The following is a 24,173-nucleotide window of genomic DNA, read 5'->3' on the forward strand; positions in this document are numbered from 1 at the left end:
TGTAATTCGGCTAAGGTGTTCGTCAAGGAGTCGTTGTCATTGCCAATTTCAGCCCCCGAAGAGAGAGTATCGACAAAGTTTTGGGCATTGAGTGAGTGGCTGGCTAGAATGGGGCATGACATGTCAATAATTCATTGATTGGCAGTAATACATTTCAGGGTGAATGTTTGTTTGGATGTGGGGACGGATAAATGCTAACTGTGTGGGAAATAAATTGATACCGAATGATGAATCAAGTAATTTATAGGGTTGGGGAATAATAACCATCATCAGAGGTTAATGTTAATATATTGGCTTTAGAGGCTGCGTAAACTCATTTGTTTTTTTTTTTTAATTTTTACATAAAAAACTACAGTCGAAGTTCATTATAACGACAACTTTTATAGCGACAAAAGTTCTCTATAGTGACATTTTTCGGTTCCTTGAAAAATATTTTGATGTTATAACGATTCCCTATAGTGACATTTCTCTATAACGACGGTCCCTTGCGATGTCGTTATAACAAGCTTCGACTGTACTCAGAATTCAACCAAATCGATCAATTTCGCCCATCAGCACAACTGAATAGCGCGATTCGGACCATTAATTAGATTAAAGCATATTTTCCAACAGCTATGAGAAACTCATTGGAGCTTTTTTTTCAACAACTAGGGTGCCGGTGCCATCAGTGCACTACCTAAGCTATAACAAAACATAACATAATAACGGAAAGCCTTAACAGAGATCTTTTGGCGTCAACAGAAAGATTTCAACCTCTACTATATGAGAAAAATATAACACGAGTAATAAAACTAATTTTTTACCATAAAATCGCTTGAGCCACTATTGAGTAGTGTGTGGTCTTTCGATTCCATGGCAAGCTCTTGCAGGGCGAGCGACGGAATCAAGACCAATTGTTTTCGGTCCGCGTGGCGCGAGTGCGAAAAAAGATTCGCGTTTCTCAGTTAGTATGTATGCTTCAAATAAAGCTGAAAATTATGGCTGCTCAATCAGGGATGAAGGATTAATTGGTGAGCTCGTTTCATGCTTTTTTTCAAATCTATAAAATATGTATGACCGCACATTTAATCGTTACAACGGTGGGACATAAATATGATTATTCAACAAACTATGAAAGGTTTGTCACTGTAAGTGTGAGCATGAGCATGAGCATAGATGACCGTACAATTCGTAGTTGCTACTCCGTGATTGACCAGAACAATCGAAGTTGCACAGGGAAATTATGAATGGGGCTTGGGATTAGCTTACCATTCTTCAATGTGCACAAATCGAGAGCTCAAATGTTAAAAGTCAATAACGGCGCCGGCCACGTCCTTATGGTCATCGGGGAAGGGAAGGAATGTTAGTTAGGCAACCGTTGTTACTAGAGACCGAGTATACCTCTGCATCTCCACATTTGTCATGAAAAGGATATTGGGTTAGTGAGATAAGGTAAAGATCTGGGAGTAACCAATAGTTGGTGATGCGATCCATGATATAATCACGCCTAATCGGATTCGCGATATAATTCGATAAACGCATTGTACTCCGAACAAGTGTTCATCACTCGCCCAAGCAAGAGCAAGCGACTCGATCAATTGATCAAACACTACAAACGATCCGCGGCGCTATTTCATTTCACTACTTGACCGACGCGCGACATGTTTGATCCTGCCCTCGTCACCCGCTCCCGCAGGAACAAGCGTCAAGGTCGAAAGATCAAACAGAACTAACCAATTGCGGCACTTTTTCACTTCACTCGACCGACGCGCGACATTTTTGATCCTGCCCTCGTCACCCGCTCCCGCAGGAGCAAGCGTCAAGGTCGAAAGATCAAACAGAACTCTATGAAAGGTTTGTCACTGTAAGTGTCGGCATAAACTCTAATTCATTTTTTTTTATATAAAATCCTTTGCCTTTTACCTTTATTTTTATAAAAAAAAAAGCTTTGAATGGTTCGGTCTGTTTGTCTGTGCTAGAAGTATAGACTTGCAAAACGTTAATTTTATTCAAAACACTTTGAATGGTTCGCCACTGTAAGTGTCGGCATAAAAATATTATGTGATGGTCCAGCCAATCGATTTATTTTTTCAGTTTGAGTAAAATATTGTTAAGCATGTGTAACAATTTCGTCCTAACAGCTGTAGAAATGTTGCTCTAAGCTATTTGTTCAACAAACTTTGAATGGTTCGTCACTTCAAGTAACGACATTATTTACTCCTATTTGGAAATTTTCCATGTCAATTGAATATATTATATTCCTAAGCATGTTAACAAATAATCGTTTATCATGGTCTAATCGCTTATCAAAATGAATCCTGTGACCCAACGATTAACAACCATCCCTCCCAGTAACTTTTGTGGAGATGCAGAGGTAAACACGGTCTCCAAATAGCAAAGGTTACACACTAATATTCCTTCCCTCAATCCCACCTGACTGCAGGGACGTGGACGGCGCCGTTATTGACCATGTATAAATAGAGGCACTGAATTATGCACACTGAAGAAGTTTATGGCCAATCCCAGCCGAACTTCTAGTTGATTCTTTGTGCATCTTCACTGACTTTGGTCAATCACGGAATAGCAACCATTGATTGATATGTGTAGTCAGTCTAAGCTAAGCTAAGCTAAAATGGCTTGACCCACTATTGGTACACGTGTTCCAGTAGTTGCGCTAGTGCTACAGGAGTAAACTTTCGGGAATGATACAAGGAATTTTGAACAAAATTGTTAGTTTTTACATAGGTTTAACATTATTCCCTCGGAACAGCAATCAATATCTTTCGAATGATGCAATAAGATCATCTCTGCGACATTTCTTTATTTTTATACATCCATTTTAGAAACTGCTTCCTTCTGTTGATCCAGTACTGGAACACGATGGCAGCTACTGGTGCAAGGAAGCACATTTTTGCCAAAATTTATATAACTTTTTGTTAAAATAAAATGCTGAATTTTGGCAAATCGATTAAACTAGAGGCGATCTTTCCACCAAAAATAGCACATGTCGTTTTTATCAAAAAATGTACGTTTTATTCCATAGTCCAATCTACTGGTACATTACAACCATTGGTACCGGCACCCTATTTCCGGATGTGGTCATAGCCTCATATTGGTCTTTGGCATTATATATATGATATTTCGGAGGGAGACCAAAAGATCTAAAATCGATCAATGATTGGCCTAGTTATGATTTTTTAAAGCTCAGACGTTGGAGGTTTGAGAGTTAAAGCAAGTAAAATCACGTAAAATAAAGTTACAAATGACGTAATTCTTCGTCACTTTAACTGAATCACAAACAATTTCAATCACATTGGAAGTAATTTTACAAGAATTGCTTATTTTTTAAGTTCAGCTATCATTAAATTTACGTTATTTCATTTTTAATATCGTGCATTTTGCTTATGAACTTTCTGGATACTTGGGTCGCTACATTTTTTGTGCCATAAAAACGCCTAAGATAGTCCTAAGCATACGAAATTAAAAACTGCTAGTGTTTACAGTTCTTCCTCGAGTATTCTTCACGTTTCGTGTCCGTAGAGGATAACCGATTAAGGGTTTGTACATATATGGTGCACTTAGTACGAAGATGAAGTTTACCAGATCTTGGGGCTGGCAGAGTCATAGTACGGCAGACTTCAGGCAATACTGCGTCTACAAAATTTCCTGCTGCAGTTGTTACCCGACAATATTGGTCCTACCCAAGTAACACGACTTGTTATAGATAAGTACCATACATTTATCTTTTACATATTGGGATTGTTAATATTGGTTGGCACTAATCTCATTACTTTTGGAACGCTGAAAAAGCGCAGGACTTGTTAACTTCATGTGTTTAACAATACTTATAACTAAAGTTCAAAATAGTTTCGATGCGCAAACGATAATTTTTGGTATTTTAGAAAAGTGTTATATTTTCCCATACTAGAGAAACGAAGAGTTTTGTATGGGAACTGTAATTATGTTGAAAAAATCGATTTAATCAAAATTTAATCAAGGAATTTCAACCAAATTCTATCTGAAATGAAAATGAAAGTCCAATTCTACATGCTTGGTGTATTAGGTAACAAAAAAGTTTGATAAATCATACATTTAATTTCATATAAACATCGCTGAAAATAGTATTTTATACAAATTTGGCGAACTGTAGCTAAACATTGTGACGTGCTGGAAAATTTCTGAGAACGGCATCAGATTTAGCAACCCCAAATCTATTAGAGACACATAATTTGATCCTTGAGACACGCAAAAATGCCATTTTTGTTACGCTGTGTTGTAGTATATCCCGTGTCCCTTGTTTAGTGCATGTCGTGTTACATTATTACTATTCAGAAGTGATAAGGTATTCGGCTTTCTTACAGTTGTAATTCCTAACTTGATCGCAGGAAAGGATTCTAATTGAAAGGTTTCGCTATTTATACCCTTTGAAGAATGTGGGGGCTACATTCTTCACAGGCGCGCCCCTTTATCAGTTAAAATCGGATCCCTTGATAAAGCCAAGAAATTACACCGATATTGTCCATTAGAGTGCGGCTTATTTTTCAAAAGTTCTTCAACACTAAAAATCGTGTGCTCTACTGAATTCAAATCACAATAAAAGAGAAACCTCAAAATCTGAGCCAAATAAATTAACATTTATAGGTGGCGCAAGCGTCTTGAAGGTGAATTTTCAAGTTTTAAAAATGACGTTCAGTGAAGTAAACATAACTTTGGTATTTTTCAACCGACTTTGAAAATTTTAGCACCATTTTCTTTCGAATTAAATCTATGAAAACTTTGTAGAACATCGAATTTGTCTAAAATCAAAACTTTTCTTTGTTAAAAATACTTTTATCCAAAATTTTCCTCATTTTACTAAAAAAACACATTTTTGTTCGACCATAACTTCATTAAAACTCAATCGATTCCGAATCATTTTACATGTTTTTGAAGCAAATTTTGTTGTTTTTAAACTAATCATACAACACATTTTTCCAAAAAATAATTTTGGCTTAGGTATTCAACAAAAACTACCCAAAAACATGATTTTTAATGAAAAAATCAAAATCAAACTCATTTTTTTTCCTTGTCTCAAGATCATTCTCGGCAACCGGTAAAACCGAGACTTGTCATTTTTAACAAGGTTTAAAAAATGTAACAAGGACTAAAAATTACTTTGATTACTATAATATCCTGTTCTTTTCGTTTGAAGCAGCCAGCCCCATAACGCACCACGAAAAGGTGATCTACCCGCGTTACGGGCTAAACACGTTATGGGTTAAAGGTAATGCTTACATTGTGATGTTAAATTGATAGGTTTGATAAGCTTTAGAAAAAGTTAGAGAACAAATTGCGTAAGGTGTCACACTCAGGCATTACAATCTCATCTGATCACTTAGATCTTCTTTGGATGGTGGTGGGATATTATCTTCAATCAAAGAGCGCTTTGATGTGATACCATCTTTCGATTTGATGCTTCAAATGATCTTCTTGACAGTTGTTTGGAGTAAAGATGATGTTTCAATCCAATTTGTCTGCTAAACCAACTCAGACAATTTAAGTAAAACAAGGCTGTCAGGAATACTGAATAAAATAGATCCGTACATTAACTGGCAACAGTATCAGCCTTACAATGTCAGGCATAAACAGTGATCTTCCTTAACGGTTTGAATGACGACATACAATATTTTTAAAAATAAAATTGAAGCTGTTTTTACCAAAATGCGATGGGATTAAAAGAGTTATTGGATTTATGCATATGTTTTTCATGATGATGATGATGATGATGATGATGATTATGTATTCTACCATCTATTTTAGCAAGGCACCTGCCTATAGCACTGGAATAATCTGAAAAGCGACTTGATCAAGATTGTACTGTTGTTTGTGAGCAGGCAGTCTCCTGTATGAAGGGCCAAAATGGATGTGCGGACCCGCAAGCAGAGACACTTGCACGAAACCCGCAGCAGGGGAAAAGAATCTCCTTCCAGAAGAAAGTTTTCACAAACAACTGCACAATCAAGCCCTCGATTGACAGAATACTCCCAATAGATGGGGTCGAAGAGCCCGCCCTCAATCCACGAGATGTTAACAAGGATTTATGCATATGTTTTTCATAGATTAAACTAGAAATATTTGCCAGGAAGTGCACGACCGCCTGACATCTCGTATTTTGAATAATAAACTTTAGTAAGAGATGCACAGATCGTTAGGATCTTCTTTTGAATTTTTCTAAAAACCTAAAAATGTGGTGTGGTGTCGAATTCTGTAAGATGTTTAGCGGATTTCAAGCCAAATAATTAACCAAATTTCTCGTGCATTTGATGGAAACAATGACTGGTCCACCATATAGGACAAAATTTCCGTGATTTAATGAGAAAATAAGTCAATTGCTCTAAAGATTTTCAGTTAATATTTTTGGTTACTCTTTTTGTAGATTTCTAGTGAGATTTATTAGTAAATTCAAGGTAAGATCTTTTGCTAATGTCATGGTCAGACCTCAATAAATAACAAAATACATAGGATAACTATAAATTTGCTTTGCAATCATTAGAGTAAAGTGGGGCAAAAGTTCGAGTGGGGTAAGAGTTTCTTTTTAAGATTTCTAGCTCAATTCAAAACAAATCTTATAAATGTCATGGTGGTTCAAATGCTATTCAAGTGAGAAACTTTTACTCCAAATATCATAAAGATTGATTGAGATTTGGAAAAGTTATGGCTATTTGTTGTTTTTCGATGTGAATATTGTAGTTTTTGGTCAAACTTTCGTTGCATGGAACCAATTGAAGATAAAATCTTTTTCAATATTTTATGTAAGGGCGTTTCTAGGCCTATCATAAGGTTGCTTTGAGGTGTATTAGTTTTTGCATAAATGCTTGAAAACAATTTTTGGCCCATTGTGGGGCAAGAGTTCGAATCAGCGGGGCAAAAGTTCGACCCATGTATACAATCACGGAAAAATATGCAAATTACCTAAGATACACATATTATCTTCAAATTTAGTTAAATTTGTCTGATCGTGTGAAAACTGTCTCCAAAATTTTACATTTCCACTTAGTTTTGCGAAAAACTGCTATTTTTGAGTATATCACAATTAACCCGGTTTTGGGCAATTTTTTGATGAAAATTTAGTGTGTATTTTTCGGCAAACTTAAGTTTACGGCTGGTGTAAAGTATGCCTGTCATAAAAGGATCGATATTTTGTGTTTTGGCCAGCGAACTTTTGCCCCACACTAGATTCGAACTCTTACCCCACCGGTGGGGCAAAAGTTCGAATAAAACAATCAATTTTGGAACTGTTACAACTAAAAATGGGTAAATATTTTGATACAAGTTTTTTCAGCAAAATTATAGCCAATATGTTGAAGGTTCACTGTATGGTATTTGTTTTGTTTTAACTGCTTTTGTTTTCCTGGAAACTTTGATTATACCACTAAGGTCGAACTTTTGCCCCACCTTACTCTAGTATATTTCTAGTAAAATAATAAGCATGCGCATAAAACATATAGTTTAATTTATAAGATCTTGTCCTATGCACATCGGAAGTCTTACGAACAAAATGTCATTGTCCAAGAGTCTTGCATTACGCTCCATTTTCAGGAGATCCTCTGAAGCGAATCGGTTAATTGTTTATCAATGAAACTTCGTTGAACTTAATGCTTCAGGGAGCCGGGAACCAATCTCTCGGCAGTTCACAAATCTACAAGTGGAAACCAAGGAATAAATATTCTTAGTAAATGTTTATCATCTACTCACTTCTATGGATTCCCCTTCAAATTACAAATTTGGGTTGTAGAGTCTCCCGCTGTACTAATAGTTGCATTCTCAATTCGCCATCAAACACTGTCACTGATTTTGTTAGCTTTTCATAACGATAAGTTGCTCGTGGCCTGCTCAGTTTGAATGATTTGATCTAGCATCAAATGAACCAGAGATATTGATGAAAGATCGATCAAAGAGCGCTAAGATGATATCTTGCTATTCGATCCGTATCTTTCTCAGATAATTAAATGATGAGATGAAATGCAATGCCTGGTCACACTTGCTCAAATTTAGCTACATCTTGATTTATTCTAACCAAAATTTATTGGCACATCTTGAACTTTGTATAATTGGTTACAACCCGGAACAAAAAAGTTCATTTCGATTAAAATAAATTTGTCCAACTCACTACAGTCCTTAACTTTTAAAGTGCTCTTATAACACCTAGCTTAGGCATTATTGGAGCGTAAAGTCAAAAATCAATATAAGGAGAATATTGAAACATTTAAATTTTAAACAGTGAGCGCCAAGATAACCTATTTTGAATGGGAATCTATAATTTGCTATAACTGTTTGGGCTATGCATAAGCAATTTTCAAATTCGATTCAATGTCTTCATAGACAATTGATTTGATGGATTACCACAAAAATATCAATTGATCTTCCACAATGCAATTTTGATTTCAGAATCATTATGGATTAAATTCATTTCATTTACGGTCACTTCAATCTGTTGCTACAGTCGTTTCCAACTTTCGACAGCATTCAAAATTTAACTTCAAACCGCATTTGCAATTTCCGTGCTGGAGATACACATAACAAGGTTCCCATTATTCCATCAATGTACATTCAATCGAGATTTAACTTGGATTCTCATTTTATTTCGTACATTTGTATGTGCAATGTGAAGATGTACTGCAAACATCCCACAATTCTGTCGAAAATAAATCTCCCTCTCCCCTCCCCAACACGATGGAAATCAAGTGATCAGTATTTTCCAGCATACAAACTAGAGAAGAAAATATTTGTATCGAGCATCGTTACCGTAACCGATTTTGTCTGGCTCGAACTGCTCGTTGCTGTATGGAACTTGCTTAGAATAGGAAATTTGTATGTAACAATATTTTCATTTCAAATTTCGACATCTTTTTGCATCTGCCGAATCCGAATCAACGACCATGTGAGTGCGATTCGGTCTTGCGGACGTTTGGGGAATCCAGTGAAAGAACTGACATCAGGTTCATCCTCGCACCACTTCCGGAACTTCCACGACAACCGTTGCGACTGTTACGTTTTCTGTCACCTCGTAAGTAATATATACATCGTTGCAAACAAATGCTCCGAATCGAGCTTTATATTGAAGGAGGTACACTAGCTGGATGGAGGAGCACACAACGTGGCATGCGGAGTAAGTTTTACGATAGATAGTCTTATGGAAGGTCCCCATGAAAGGCAGCCTGAAAAGGACACAGAGTGGATTTTTTCCACCCATGCTTTTGATTGCTTCTGCTTTCATTCGCAATCCATCGTCTGACACAAGCCAGTGCACAGAGGAGTAACTGAAATAAATGTTAAACCATAATTTCAAATTCTTATTCATGATATTCTTGATTTATTATATATTTTAGACATAGGTTTGACACGTGACACATGTTGTGAATTCAAAACGGGAAAGTCCTTGTAGAGCTGTTTGTTGACGAATTGTATGAAGTTCAAATAACATACCGTAATTTAGGGTGAAATTGATCATTTTTCACGGTTTTTCTAGTCTGTGTTCTATAATGTTAACAATGCCAAACAACTAAATGCAGGAAAACAAGTACGAAGGTGAGCCTCATCGACTTATGTACCGAAATTTTCTAACAAATGTCATTTTAGTGTTAACAAATACCTCTAAAATAAAAAATCAGAGGATCTCATTTCGGGGTGAAATTGATCACTTGTCAATGCCATTATTGTTAGTTTCCAAAACAACTCTATATGATAAATTTGAGCTCCCTGAATCCGAGTATGCTTGTAAAATTCTTAACAATGCAATATTTATATAAATAACGAATAGTTAAATTTCAAGAATTACGCGGAAAACGCCGAAATGTATGCAATTTCCTAAGAAATTCAATGATATGTAACAGAAATTCAATTATTTGAACCATATGAGCTATTTGGTACGAGTTTTGGTGATGAAATCTGGTTTGGGGATATATCTCAAGCATCCTCACAAAATTTCAGGTTTTTACCATGTTCAAATCCTTGCTTATAAATAGAAGTTCATAGCTGTTTGTCAATACTGCACCGTGCATGATTTTGAAATTTTACGTTATTTTCATAGTAATAAACATTCTTTAACGCAAAAAACTTCACAACACATAATTCTACAATAGTTACGACAAGCAACGTTCATTTACTGCAGCTTACATTGATATATGTGCTACATTACGAATAAATAAAATCGTGTGATACGATGATCAATTTCACCCTTCTGATCAATTACACCCGATTTTACGGTATGCCAATATTTAATCAATCTCTTTTTTCTATTTTTATTTATGAGATTAAAGCCCTTGGCTAGTATAAAAGCCAACTAGAGTTTTGCATCGATCAAAATCGATGAAAAATTGTATGAGTACCGTAAATTCGGGTGAAATTGATCAGTAGGGTGAAATTGATCACTGTGTCACTCGATTTTATTGCTTCCTAATGGAGCACAAATATCAATGTTACCTCAGTGAATGAACTTTGTTTGTCGTAAGTATGTCCAAATTGTGTGTTGTGAAGGTTTTTGCGTTCAAAAATGTTTATTTATATGAAAATAATGTAAAATTTCAAAATCTTGTACGGTGCAGTGTTGACAAACATCAATAAACTTCTAGTTCTAGACAAGGATTTGGACATGGTATAATCCTGAAAGGCTACTAAAGATATATCCCCAAACTAGATTTCATAACCTAAGCTCGTACCAATTCGTTGATTTGGTTGAAATAATTGAATTTCTGTAATATATCGAGAAATTCCTTAGGAAATTGCATACATTTAGGCGTTTTCTGCGTTATTCTTGAAATTTAAACATTCATTATATCTATAAATATTGTATTGTTAAGAATTTGGCAAGCATATTCGGATTCAGGGAGCTCAAATTTATTTTGTGAAGTTTTTTTGAAAACTGACAATAATGGCATTGATAAGTGATCAATTTCACCCCGAAATGAGATCTCCCGATTTTTTATTTTAGACATATTTTTTAGCATTAAAATTACATTTGTTAGAAAATTTCGGTACTTGAGTCAATGAGGCTCACGTTTATACTTGTTTTCCTGCATTCAGTTTTTTGGCATTGTCAACATTATAGAAATCAGACAAGAAAAACATTGAAAAGTGATCAATTTCTCCCGAAATTACGGTATTCTCTTCCTTTATTTTGCATTACATAGAGGAAAAACACAAAGCGTCATAAAGATTTGCTTTTTAACTACTTGGTTACGAAAAACAATCAATAATTATCAAAATATAACTAATGCTTTAGTGAGAACATTGATTGTTGTAATGTGAAAAATAAATCATGTGATTATTTTTGTTTAGATATAGTTGATAATTCTTTAATGAAATAAACCTTCCCGGGAAATACTGGAATCCACTATATGTTTCGAAACCTTGTTCTTCGAATTTATTGAACTCAACTCCCCAAAATTATGTAGGCCTAGAAATGCTCAATGATATTGAAGCTTGTATGGACAGAACGTGCCGCAGAATGTCTCCACAATAAGAGTTTCACTTGTTTTCTGCGGGAAACCTCCGTATTGTATCAAATCCACCATTTCTTCGACGAACTGCTTGCCTTCATCTATCTCGTTTACGCCGGACAGCATATCGTAGACGTAAAAATCTTCTTTTAACACGGCGGCTACCATGGGATGGGACGTCTCTCCTTCTTCAGCCAATTGTTTTAGACAACTAGTGGCGAGATACGAAGCTGACCCAGAACGGTATGTGAGCAATTCTCGCTGAAACCAGGCCGCCATCGGCACCCATCGTTAGAATTCCAATTTTATGTCATTGATCGCTAGTTTTTGATAAAACTTAAGGGTGGTCCTTTCGGTTTCCTCAAATTAGTGGACCCCTAGTACGCCAGCTAGCTAAACATTTTGCGAAAGAGCCCACTTTTTGATAAATCTTGGGTATTTCTTCACGTGATATGTATTTCCCTTGGAACGCATAACAGATTTAGTGGCATCGTATAGATCACGCAGACCCCTTTTCATAGCCCATATCCATCCATCTCATGTTACTACATACGCGGGTAGAGCGAGTGCGATTTGTTTTAGTGTTGAAACTGTTTGCCTATCATGCCTGTGGGGATTTGAATTCTAAACTTGTAACCAACTCAGTTATTGGGTCACTAAGTGGCTCAGTAGCTTAGTAGGTAAAGCGCTCGTATAGCATACAAGAGTTCTGGGTTCAAATCCCAGCCGAGAACGTAGATTTCTTTTATAATTTAATTCATAATTTGTCCATCTCTACCACGCGTAATGAGTTAATTAATTTAATAACCATGCGGATTGGATTACCGAACAACTCTATTTAAGCGTCAATTTATATTATTTTTTGTACAACAAAGATACAAGTTTTCAATCGTTGGTGTTTTATTCGATTCAGATGAAGAATAGGAGTATAATTTTGAATGAAAAAATCTGGCGGCCATCTTGAAATTTTAACGCCATTTTGGTTTGAGGTAGTAGAATGATTTTTCACCTTGTTAGTACTCAACATGTTGAATTTAAAGGCTCCCAACAAAAACAAAGTTACGAAAGTCTTCTTCTTATTATTCTTCATTTTCGGCAACGATGGAGACGGAATCGGAGATTAATATTGATCAACTCGTCTTGTACGACGGAAACGACCATCAACGCATTGTTCAACGAAACACCGGTTAAGGTTTTGCAGGAGGTATCAAACACCACCTGGTTGTTGTGCTCTCCGACTTCAAGACAACATGATGAGGCATACAGCATGTGACTCTCTCACAGTTAGAGTTACTTATTTCTCAGGAGCACATAAATGTACTGACGAGCCTCCAACCAAACCGTCTCTTAGCTCATCGGAATCCTAGTTTGCTGCGCTAGACAGAGGCTCACAAAAATTCTAAAAGCGCGCGCTAGGTGATGTGCTCTCGGGGAGACTCGTCTCATGCGCTGCTCGGCGCTACGGCTCGCCATCGGTATCCAAGTAGTGAAACATCTGCTTAGTAAAGAACAGTCTCTACATCTATTTTCGCCTCATCATGTAGGTGTCTAGATGGCCTACATGATATGATCGAAGACTCGCGATCCAAGAGCTACAACGATTCTCGTTGAAAACTTTTGTAATCACTTCAATTATTGCGCTGAATTATAAACACATCGCAAGAAAAATGAGGCGCACCAGAAAAGGTCTCACAATGTACAGCGCGCCCGTGTGCTTGCAAGCAATGAGGCTCCTGCACCTAAGGCTACAGCACGTGCACAGTAACTCTACTCACAGTCCTCGGCGACTTCTACCATGTGTCCCATGTCCCATGTGAGATAAATATGCGTAGGACGGCACCATAATAGGTTGAAAGAAGGGACAATGGAAATTCACAGTAAAATTATTCAAATTTCACGGGTAACGAAGATGATGAAACTAAAAATTCTCGGTTTTGTCGGTGTCCCATACTTTTGGTCAAATTTTACACTATTAACTATAAATATTCTCAGTGAAAATACATTTGTGTAAACTCAGCGGTGTGTTGATAATTGTAGTTTATATTTTACGATTGTACGACATTTCCACGATGGCTTTTCTCCCGAAAACCATTTCCCCGAAAGCTGTTCCTGAAGATATTTTTCATTCATTTTATTTCATGTATTTAGTCTATTACATCGACTAGGTATATTCAGCAGGTTTGATAATCGTTTCAAACGAATGATTCTTTTATGAACACACTTAGAGTTTTTTCACGAGCTCGGCTGTGCGAATCTCGGTTTCCTATTTTTACTCGAGACTAAGCTAACAAATTGTCCGGTTGCTTAGTAACGAAGAACATACAACTGATTCTCGGTTTTCATTTCCTGAGATCCCAGGAAATTTGCTTACCGATTTTTCGGCTGTGCAAATCACGTTAAAGTTAGCCGGCATTCTAATATAAGTGTGAATGATTTGAATCGCAAAAAAATTTATATTTGGATTGGAAGGGCATGTCTGCTTTCAAAAATGTGTTAAAAAATGAAGTTCGGTATTCAAATTTTATTATGCTGAGAATCGTAATAAAAATGCATAAAATGTAGAAGGTAGGTTTTGAAAGAATATTTAAAATATAAACAAATCTGTTGCTTAATGTCGTTTGTCCGAACATAATTCATCTGAATGACAGCTGGCTGAACTGGCAACGACAGAATTATTAAATATAGTTTGACTAGTTGATAACAGTTTGCAGGAGGATTCAAAGATGTGACACTAGGGCGGCTAAAAATTTAAAAATGTTTGAAAATCCAATCTCCCTACCATCTTTACCATAAAAATAGTGTTCTGTGAAATTTTCAGCTTTCTAGGTGGAGATTTAAAAGTGGCCCAAAGACAATATAGGTTTATATGGAAATTACTATGGAGAAATTTAGAGAAATGTTCCAAACACTCTAGTACTGTGATGTAAGTAAAAACTTATCATCCCATATTGAAAACTCATTCTTCAAACCTTAATGAAGGATGAAGGATGACCGTGTTTGGAACATATCTCAAAATTTCTTCATAGTAATTTCCATACAAACCTATATTGTTTTTGGGCCACCTTTAAATCTCCACCTAGAAAGCTGAAAATTTCACAGAACACTATTTTTATGGTAAAGATGGTAAGGAGCATATGGGAGATTGGATTTTCAAACATTTTTTAATTTTGACCCTAATGTGACACAAATGAGATGCAGTGATACTTCATGAATACTTAGAAATAATAAATGAGTCACTAAGTTGATTTGGGACGCATCTGACAGTTCAGCACTATCAGGTTCAGGCTATCGTTCGATCATTGCTTCAGCGTTAGTAGTTTCTGTTTCTTAAAATATTAGCAGAAAGTTTTTTTTTAACTACAAATTATAAAGTAAAGTAGGCTTGTTTTCAATTTTACAAACATCCCTTCTTCAGAACATAGGTTGTTCTTCCTTATATTAGTGGTCCAATAATCGTTGGCATCGAAATAATTGATAATTTTAAAGCTAGTTTCGCCTTCTTATCATTGTAGGCAGTTTATTTAAGCTTTGCTGTATAAAATTGTTCTGCTTGCAGCAGTAGCGTAGTTAGGGGGGTGCGGTGGGTACGGTCCGCACCGGGCTCCGAGTTCATAGGGGCCCCCAATCGTGATAAGAGTTTCGTTTAATATAAGGAATTTGATTTCTAGAAAACTAACAATTTAACAAGCAGATGAAAACTCAGTTTGGAGATGACCTTGATTGGCAATATGTAGGGGCCACATGATCAATGGTATCAGTGGAAAGAGAAGCCTATATATCTATTCAAAATTCATTCTCGATAACTCGGTTTAATTTTGTAGTTCAAACGGATCTACCTAAATTTGTGGGGCCCATAATCGTATCTGAAGCTGATTTGGAGGTATGTAACAGACTTTGCCGTTTTTCAATTCAATTATAATTGGGACTATAAATCAGTTACCTTCTTCGGGACATCTTTTGTACACAATCAAGACTGGTAGCAGATCTCTTTTTATAGGATTAGCCTCTATCTTTATGCAAGGCTCTATTTTTAACGGAAAATATTGAAAGTATTTTTTTAAGCAAAATGATCTCTAAAGTCACTTTTTACCAATTCTGGCTTCAAGAGGTTTCAGAGAGACTTTCAGAGACTATTGCGCGTTTTTTCACAGGTTCTTTAGACTTTTATTTTCAGATTCATCGAGAAAAAAATTTCAAAAATTTTGTTAGTTGATTTTTACAAGGATCTTTTCTGGCATACCTCTGGGATATCCTTCTGAAATTTCACTATTGATTTCACCATTGTTTCAACGGATGGTTAGATAAATTTCTTCGTAATTTGCTTTAAGAAAAACATAAGTTCTTGACCATTTTGCTTTCCCCAGTTGTAACTTTAGGAGATCTTTCAAAGCTTCCTTCAAAAGTTCTTTTAAGAAACAAATCATTCTACAGTTCTTAAAGAAATTTATTTGAGGATTTTTCAAAGAAGATCTACAAGACTTCTTATGCAAGTTTCTCCAGTTTGCCATTCAGCATTTTTTTATGGATTCCTTTATGGGTTCATCAACATCAACCCTAAAAATTGCTCCAGGGATTATCCGGGGAAAAAATTGAAACTCTTCCAGGAATTCCTCTTCGAAATAACTTGGGATTCCTCATGAAGCTCCTCTCTAAAGACTTCTTCAACATTTTATGCGATCGTTTGAGAAAGTACTACATGAAAAAAGATGCTGTAAACGGTAATCTTGGTGGGAGTTTAAAGAAAACGATAGTAAAATCATTGAAAATATTTCTGGAGTACTTATGATTTTCTTGAAAAATTTCTGACTGGTTTTTTGAAGGAATTTATGCTGGAATCTCTTTACCTCTATGGTTATCATAAGAAAAATAGTACCTTGAATTTCTTGACCCTTAAAAAGTTCGTGAAAATCACAAAATGGACTTTTAAGTAAATTTTTGGAGTTGTAATTAGTTGATGCAAACTCTGGGCAAATTTATTAATTTTAGGCATTTTTTCTATGAAGAATTCCAAAATCAATCAAAACACAAAATTTGAGAAATGTCAACATTTCCCGAGAATAATTCCCAAATAAAGCTGCATATGAATCATTGTTTTCCAGAGCTACTTCACCGTAAGTCCACTTGATAATGTTTATTAAACTTATGTATTTTTGAACACGAATTAAGAAAAGAAGAACTGTAGGCTCATTAACTGACATTTTTGTCATTTAACGACTACAACAACATTATTAACATATCCACATAAGTTTCATCACATTAAAAATAATTGTATAAAAGCTATTGGGTTATCTTATTTCAATACTAGATTTCACATTACATTTAGACGTCGTTCACCTCAATTTCGAGGGCCCTAAAATGGAGCTCCGCACCGGGCTCCAAAACCCCTAGTTACGCCACTGGCTTGCATCTGCTACTCATTTCATCAGAAAATTGCCCTTCTTTTATAAGAATACTTTTCTTTATAAATGAATATATCAATGAAAATTAACAGAACTACTGAAACTTTAATCGGATTTGTTTCTGGTAATTATATACTATTACTTCAAATGTCATTGTAAGAACAAATACTACAGATTTTATTATATTGATCCAAAATTTTCAATGCTTTCGATCCAATCTCCATTGAGATTTTTTTTCAAATTGACTTTTTTTTTCTATTTAATTGGTGATTATTAGCATTTTCAGTTATTACAAAAAAATCTAAGTTGTGTTGAGTCATATTATGTACGTGGCATATTATTTTGCACATCTGATACTTTAAACACATGGATTTTATAACAAACAAATCAATTTAAATTATGTTTTTCGGCTACGCAGTCTTAATTTTTACAACGGCTTATTTATTTGCCCGACGTTTCAACACGATTCCCGTGTCGAAACGTCGGGCAAATAATTAAGCCGTTGTAAAAATTAAGACTGCGTAGCCGAAAAACATAATTGATTACAACCATACAGTCGATTCCCCACCAGCTTAAACAAATCAATTTTCATCTACTCTTACATCAGCTAGCACGTTAAATACTTTTTGGCAGCAGGATTATGGATAGCTTTCAGTAAGTCAATTACATTACGATTTTTTCGGGGAAATGGTACACTCGGTAAAATAATTTTCGGGGAGATAGTTCATTCGGCAAAACGTCATTCGAAGACATTGCATTCGGGGAAATGGTGTTCGGGGAAATGTCGGACAATCGTATTTTACAGATCAAGAAAATAAGTTTATTACCAGAGTGGCAATTTAAAATTTAAAACGAAACAAGCAATCAGAAGTAGTCCAAGATTACCGAAAGATACGAAAATTGTATGACAAGAAACTGAAAACTACTGCATTTTCATATGAATTAAAACAATCAAACGAATTTCTCGGTTTCCCTGAATTTCGAAAACAATAGAATCATAAAGTTTACACAAACACAATGAAGACAAGGACAAAGACATTTGATATGCAGCTTTTGGATGATGATCACGCTCTCAATATTTATACATCCAGAAGAAGGAAATCTACTAAGAAAACATGTATTCAAATAAATTTTAAGATCCAATTGCTGATTTGATTTGACAATAAAAAATTGCGTTATCTTGATTCTAAAAGAAAAAAACGTTTAATAAAAATCCCACACCTGTTATCTCACGTAATATCGTAAACACGAATTACAAAACTTGCTAAACACACAAAAACAATAAAAATCAACACTTAAAATAAGACATTTTATTTATCCCCCACCCCCAACCCCCCCCCCCCGAATTTGAAAAATTTGAAAGAAGGGGGGCGACAAAATTAAAATTTCAAATTTGTTTCGGCCTAATGAGACAAAACATTATAAATTCTGCTAATATGTTAAATACATACAATTGATTTTGTTCCAATGAATATCGCGCCTAGTATGTATCGCGCGACACCTGAAAAGTCCGTGCAACATATTCATACGCATGTATAGTGTTGTTACTTTCTGTTCCAACAGCAAACGTCGTGACGCCAGTTGCGCGCGCTTTCTCGATTCTCGCAAACCGCGCCATGGGCAATTTCTCTATCAGGTGCACAAAGCGGAGTGCACCAGATTTTACCTCTACAATGCCACTGTTGGTCTAGAAATGCAAATACAAATGCACATTCCTGCTGTGTTCATACATGCTATTCTCGTGCACAAGAGAGAGTACACGGCTGGGCTGGATATACTCTGCAATACGATGGAGAGACACATGGCAGTTTGTCTTATTTGCTTGCTGGTTGAGCGAGCCCATTGAAGGAAGAATCAAACGGCGGAGACTGGGTTTGTTCACTGAGGGCGATGCACCAATTAGGTAAAGAACATTTTCAAGCAACTGCATACTATGAAAGTTGCAAGTATTGGCAATTATAATGTATATTTTTATTTTATTAGTTTGAAATCTTTGAAATGGGATCCGCTGGGCAATCCGGTACTCGGCCAGAGACGATCCATCCAAACACGGTATTCTGCAACGTTGGTCCATTCTGCGTCGCTTTCAGTCGTCCATCTGCCAGCAAATCCAAATAATGTTCTGCTCCGATAATCACATTCACCGATCCGGATTCATGGAAGTCTGGATCCACCAAGAATGCTGTTTCCGGCAGACTCCATTCTGATGGACTGAAACTGGAGGCAGGCAACGACACAGTCAGCTTCGGCAAGACGAAAAATTGCTTCTCTTCTTCGAACGGAAAAATCATTCGCGACCTTGGAAAAACTTCAGCACTCACTCGCTTGGTGGATACACTTAATAAAAAAGTGGGTGAGATTCAAAATATGAGCTTGTTCGAGAACTCCTTAGTCATAAGACAGTGTTGGGGGCAAGAATCCAACAATGCTCGAGCAAGAAAGACATTTCCAAAAGGGTCTTTAAGGTGATTATAAAACGAAGCGAAACTTTGAATTTTCAAGTGCACAAGACGAGAATATCTGACAACAGTTCGCGTTGAAAACCAATCACATTGCTGGCTTGCTGGTGGTGAACAATGGGATAGATTTTCAACGCGGAGCGCTGTTTGGTTTTCAAGTCTTGTGCTTTTGAATATTTGAGGTGTGGTTTCGTTCTATAATCACCTTAACTCGTACGAGTGCCGTTGACAAGAGAATGTTGTAATTTCCAGGTGATATAAGTACATAAAACCATTAACTCTCCTACCCAGTGAACCACGTATTGTATAAGAATGTGCTTCCAAAATCACATATTCATGCGTCCAAAATCAGAATCGCGTAAGATGCCAAATAAGGCGTTATCAATGTTAATACAAGTTGTATATAAATCCCCAAAACGATTCATAAACGACAATCTGTGTTGACAACAAAACATGTCTTAAATAGTGCAACATATAATGGCGTTATGTTATATAAACTGACAGATCATATATCAATCCAGAAAGCATCGTATGAAATCGCAATAACTTAGCAAAAATTGCCACCCAAACTTTGTATCTGCTGACGATGGGCGTCGAAAAACAACAAAGTATATATCGCTGTACATGAAACATGTAGTAATATTGGCAAATAATCACCCGTCTGATGTGTAACCCTTAGTGGTACAGTGGTAAGGTGTCCGATTCCTGATCCAGAGGTCCCGCGTTCGAGACTCACTGGAAACTTCTTTTTATTTTCATCCAAATTTTGTGGCATCGTATATCTAATCGCAGAAGGTCTGAAAAAGTCGTGCCAAGTACGCATATAGCCTCCACTTTGGTACGTATGTAGCCTTTTCATGCATTCTATACGATTGAATTGGTTCATATAGAATGATGTATAACAAAAGTTATACTATCCAAAATGTTGACTGGGTAGTGCCTTGAAGTCATTTTTTTTTTTCAATTTTGTATGATGTAACATAGGCAATTTGTTTCTTATGCACTAAAAAGGTTAAGGACATAGAGTAAAGTGGGGCAAAAGATCGAGTGGGGTAAGAGTTTTATTTTAAAATTTCCAGTTTAATTCAAAACAAATCTTATAAATGTCATGATGGATCGAATACTATTCAAGTAAGAGACTTTCAATCCAAATATCATAAACATCGATTGAGATTTGGAAAAGTTATGGCTATTTGTTGTTTTTCGACGTGAATATTGTAATTTTTGGTCAAACTTTCGTTGCATGGAACCAATTGAAGATAAAATCTTTTTCAATATTTTATGTAAGGGCTTTTCTAGGCCTATCATAAGGTTGCTTTGAGGTGTATTAGTTTTTGCATAAATGCTTGAAAACAATTTTTGGCCCATAGCGGGGCAAAAATTCGAATCAGCGGGGCAAAAGTTCGACCCATGTATAAAATCAAGGAAGAATTTGCAAATGGCCTGAATTCCAAATGTTATCTGCAAATTTAGTTAAATTTGTCTGATCGTGTGAAAATTGTCACAAAAATTTTACGTTTCCACATAGTTTTGCGAAAAACTGCTATTTCTGAGTATATTACAATAAACCCGGTTTTGGGCAATTTTTTGATAAAAATTTAGTGTGTATTTTTCGTCAAACTTAAGTTTACGGCTGGTGTAAAGTGTGCCTATCATAAAAGGATCGATATTTCGTGTTTTAGCCAGCGAACTTTTGCCCCACACTAGATTTGAACTCTTGCCCCACCGGTGGGGCAAAAGTTCGAATAAGACAATTAATTTTGAAACTGTTATAACTAAATATGGGTAAATATTTTGACACAAATTTGTTCAGCAAAATTATAGCCAATATGTTGAAGGTTCACTGTATGGTATTTGTTTTGTTTTAACTGCTGTTGTTTTCCTGGAAACTTTGATTATACCACTAAGGTCGAACTTTTGCCCCACCTTACTCTACAACAATTTTGGCCATGATTGACCCAAATCACTCCTGTGTGCAACGTGCAGAGGGGCGTAAAAAATGGCACTCCTTCGCCACCATTTTTGGTTATCAAAGTCGAGCACCTTATACCTAGTTTCGAATCCAGTCGGTTTGCGCTGGATCTTGACGGTGACTTCAGTGCTGTGAGTGCAGAGGATGAAAGGACACACTCTTATGATGGTTTTCTCTTCTTGTAGCAAATCTATCTCCTCCCATCGATGGAACCGGAAGCTCAAGGTTTACGATTTAGTTTGCACAAAGTTTTCCTCCCCTTCCTGCAATCTATCATAATCTAAAAGCTTTATTGAATTTCCATTCAAATCACGCTTCCATTGTATTTATATCTTCATGAAACGCGCTCTCCTATCCATCGTATTTGTGACTTGCGTGCACTGTCTACCCATGCTCTGCATTCTGCTGGCAAGGTGTTATCGTAAGGCACCTGTGCCAAGGAATTGGATACTTTTGCAAAGAAGGTGTGAGATGTTACGCCTGAATGGAATGTAAAAAAATACGATGAAAGTACGACGGCTTAGGGATACTTTCTGCAGATAGAGCGGACTTATATTTTCCAACATAACTTACATACTTTCACGAAAGATGAAGAAAGGAAAAGGTAGCACCGAATCAGAATATCTATTCCTGAAGCATTGCTTACAAGTGATTTCCAACTGGAATGGCTAATTTGAATACTTTCACGATTTCCATTTGCAAAAAGGATTGCGCATAGTTGATAGTGCTACTTAGGAGTGAGCATCCACGATGGCACTCTTTGCGTGAGTCTACTTTTAAGGCGAAGTAGGCCATCATTGAAATTTGTACGCGTCGTTGATGATTGTTGCTGGTTCATCTCACGATTTTGAATCAAAGAAAACCAGTTGGTTTTGAACTGGCACAGCTGAAAAAGTATCAGAATACTTTATACATGTTACCGCGTACAGTGATACTTTTTCAAGTCGATATAAACTATCACTTTGAAAGGCAAGCTGAAAAGGCATCATTGTTGCCAAAACGAATGACGGGCTACTTAGCCTTAACGGAAAAGTTGATGATTACGATTTAATGTTTGTTAGTCTTGTCAATATGTGATTTTGACTATTCGTACAAATTCTTATTTTAATTCTTTAATTAATTGTTTTCAGTTCTGCGAAAAATCAGAATTAGTCTCAAAGAGTATTTCAGTGCTCTAGACATGGTCTGTTACACTTAGACCTGCAAGCAGTGCTGGAAAAGTTCGCATCACGAAGCAGCTCACGAGTGTATACCAACGCATAACAAACATCACAGACTCGGGATCTGGCTAGGTGTGAGTAAGCCCGCACCCGTCTGCTCGGGAGAACATGTCAAAAGAAGTAGCAACAAGCTCGCGAGCGTTTACTCGCGAGTAACCGAGCAAGGTGTGATTTATTATGTTTTTGACAGACAAATTAATTGTATAACCATCATATCGATAGTAAACTACTAGTTTGTAGTCAAAAGCCCTTGAAAACCATAAATCTCGGAGGGTAAGCAGCTTTTTTCCCAAAAGCACAATATGATTCTGAGCAGCTCCGAACACGTTCGCGAATCACTTTTTGCTTCAGTTACTCGGGAGTCGACAGATGCGAGTAAGCCAGCGCTCTGACGCTCGGGAGCGTTTGGTTTTGTTATTGTTCCAGTTCAGATGAAGCGTTCGCCACTTTCCATCACTGCCTGCAAGTCACGAAGAATTTAAAAACTCTTCTCTGATTGTTTTGCCAACTTGAAGCATGAATACAACAAATATATGGTATCAAGGCTAATTATTTCATTTTTTCCAATATAAATATGATGTATGAACGAAAAGTTTCATAGTTAGATCCAATTCCAAAAAATATAAGATGAACCTTGAAAAAAGCAAACAGGTACATTACACATTGACTTATTCTGAATGAAAGATCGATTGCCATTCGCGAGTAATAAAGAAACATATGGAAACATTCAATATAAGCTGCCACCGGTGTGCAGAAAGCTGCTTACTTTGTTGATATACTATGTGTAATTCTACTTCCCTTAACAATACCATTGCCCCGGAAATGCACCAGTGCCAGCATGCCACTGCATGGTGATAAAAGCAAAACTTAACTAGAAACACAATTACGAGCACTTGGTACTGAAGCGCCACAAGCAATCCGTTCATTACTGCGACTTCTCCCTTTTCCAGTCAACTCAACAAAACGGGTTCCCGGTAACATAACACAGCAGTGCCCGGTAACAGTAGTGGAGCATCCTGCTTTTGTTTCCCGACTCAGTGGTTTTAACCGGGCGCGCCACATGTGCTCTGGCATTTGTCATGATTTGAAGGACCTTCATTATTGCTGTTGTTGTCCTTTGTTATGAGTTTTGAACTGCTGGCTCTCTCTGTGGCGATTTTCTTTGCAGTTTCAGCTAACGGAGCGGGGCCAGTATCATTCCCGGAAGTGAGCTCCTTAAAGAGTTTATATTTTCGCAAACTCGTGCGAAACTACACCTGCTGACGCGGTCATACACTCCCGGTCAAAGGTTTGGAGTCATAGCGTTAAATACATGGGATTTTTTTTATAGACACAATTTTGTCATTTTGTGGTAAATATTTACCTTCGAACAGGGTGCATAATTTACTTAAAATAGTTTCAAAATTGAAGTCGATTTTCTGTAAATTATGGCAGTTTCATAAAACATAACATTTTTTTCTTTAATAACTTTGTTATTTCATATATAGTTATTTTAAGTTCATTGATTTTATATTATTTGTTTCAATTGAAGACGTGTTTCACACTTATTTGCTAAAATTTTATGTTTATGGAATTCGTGCTTTTGCTTGAGCCACATTTACCGTTTTGATTCATATTACGGACAACTTAAGGCCTCAAGGAAGTATAGCACAGCATAGAGCATTCAA

General features: G+C 36.4%; 1 protein-coding gene across 1 annotated transcript in view; it reads left to right on the plus strand.

Annotated features, from left to right (window-relative positions):
• Window positions 1–24,173, plus strand: part of LOC5578435 (lachesin) — a 334,955-nt gene that overhangs the window by 278,074 nt on the left and 32,708 nt on the right. The window lies entirely within an intron of this gene.

Source organism: Aedes aegypti, chromosome 3 (genome assembly GCF_002204515.2).
Source record: "Aedes aegypti strain LVP_AGWG chromosome 3, AaegL5.0 Primary Assembly, whole genome shotgun sequence".
In the NCBI taxonomy this organism is placed as follows: Eukaryota; Metazoa; Arthropoda; class Insecta; order Diptera; family Culicidae; genus Aedes; species Aedes aegypti.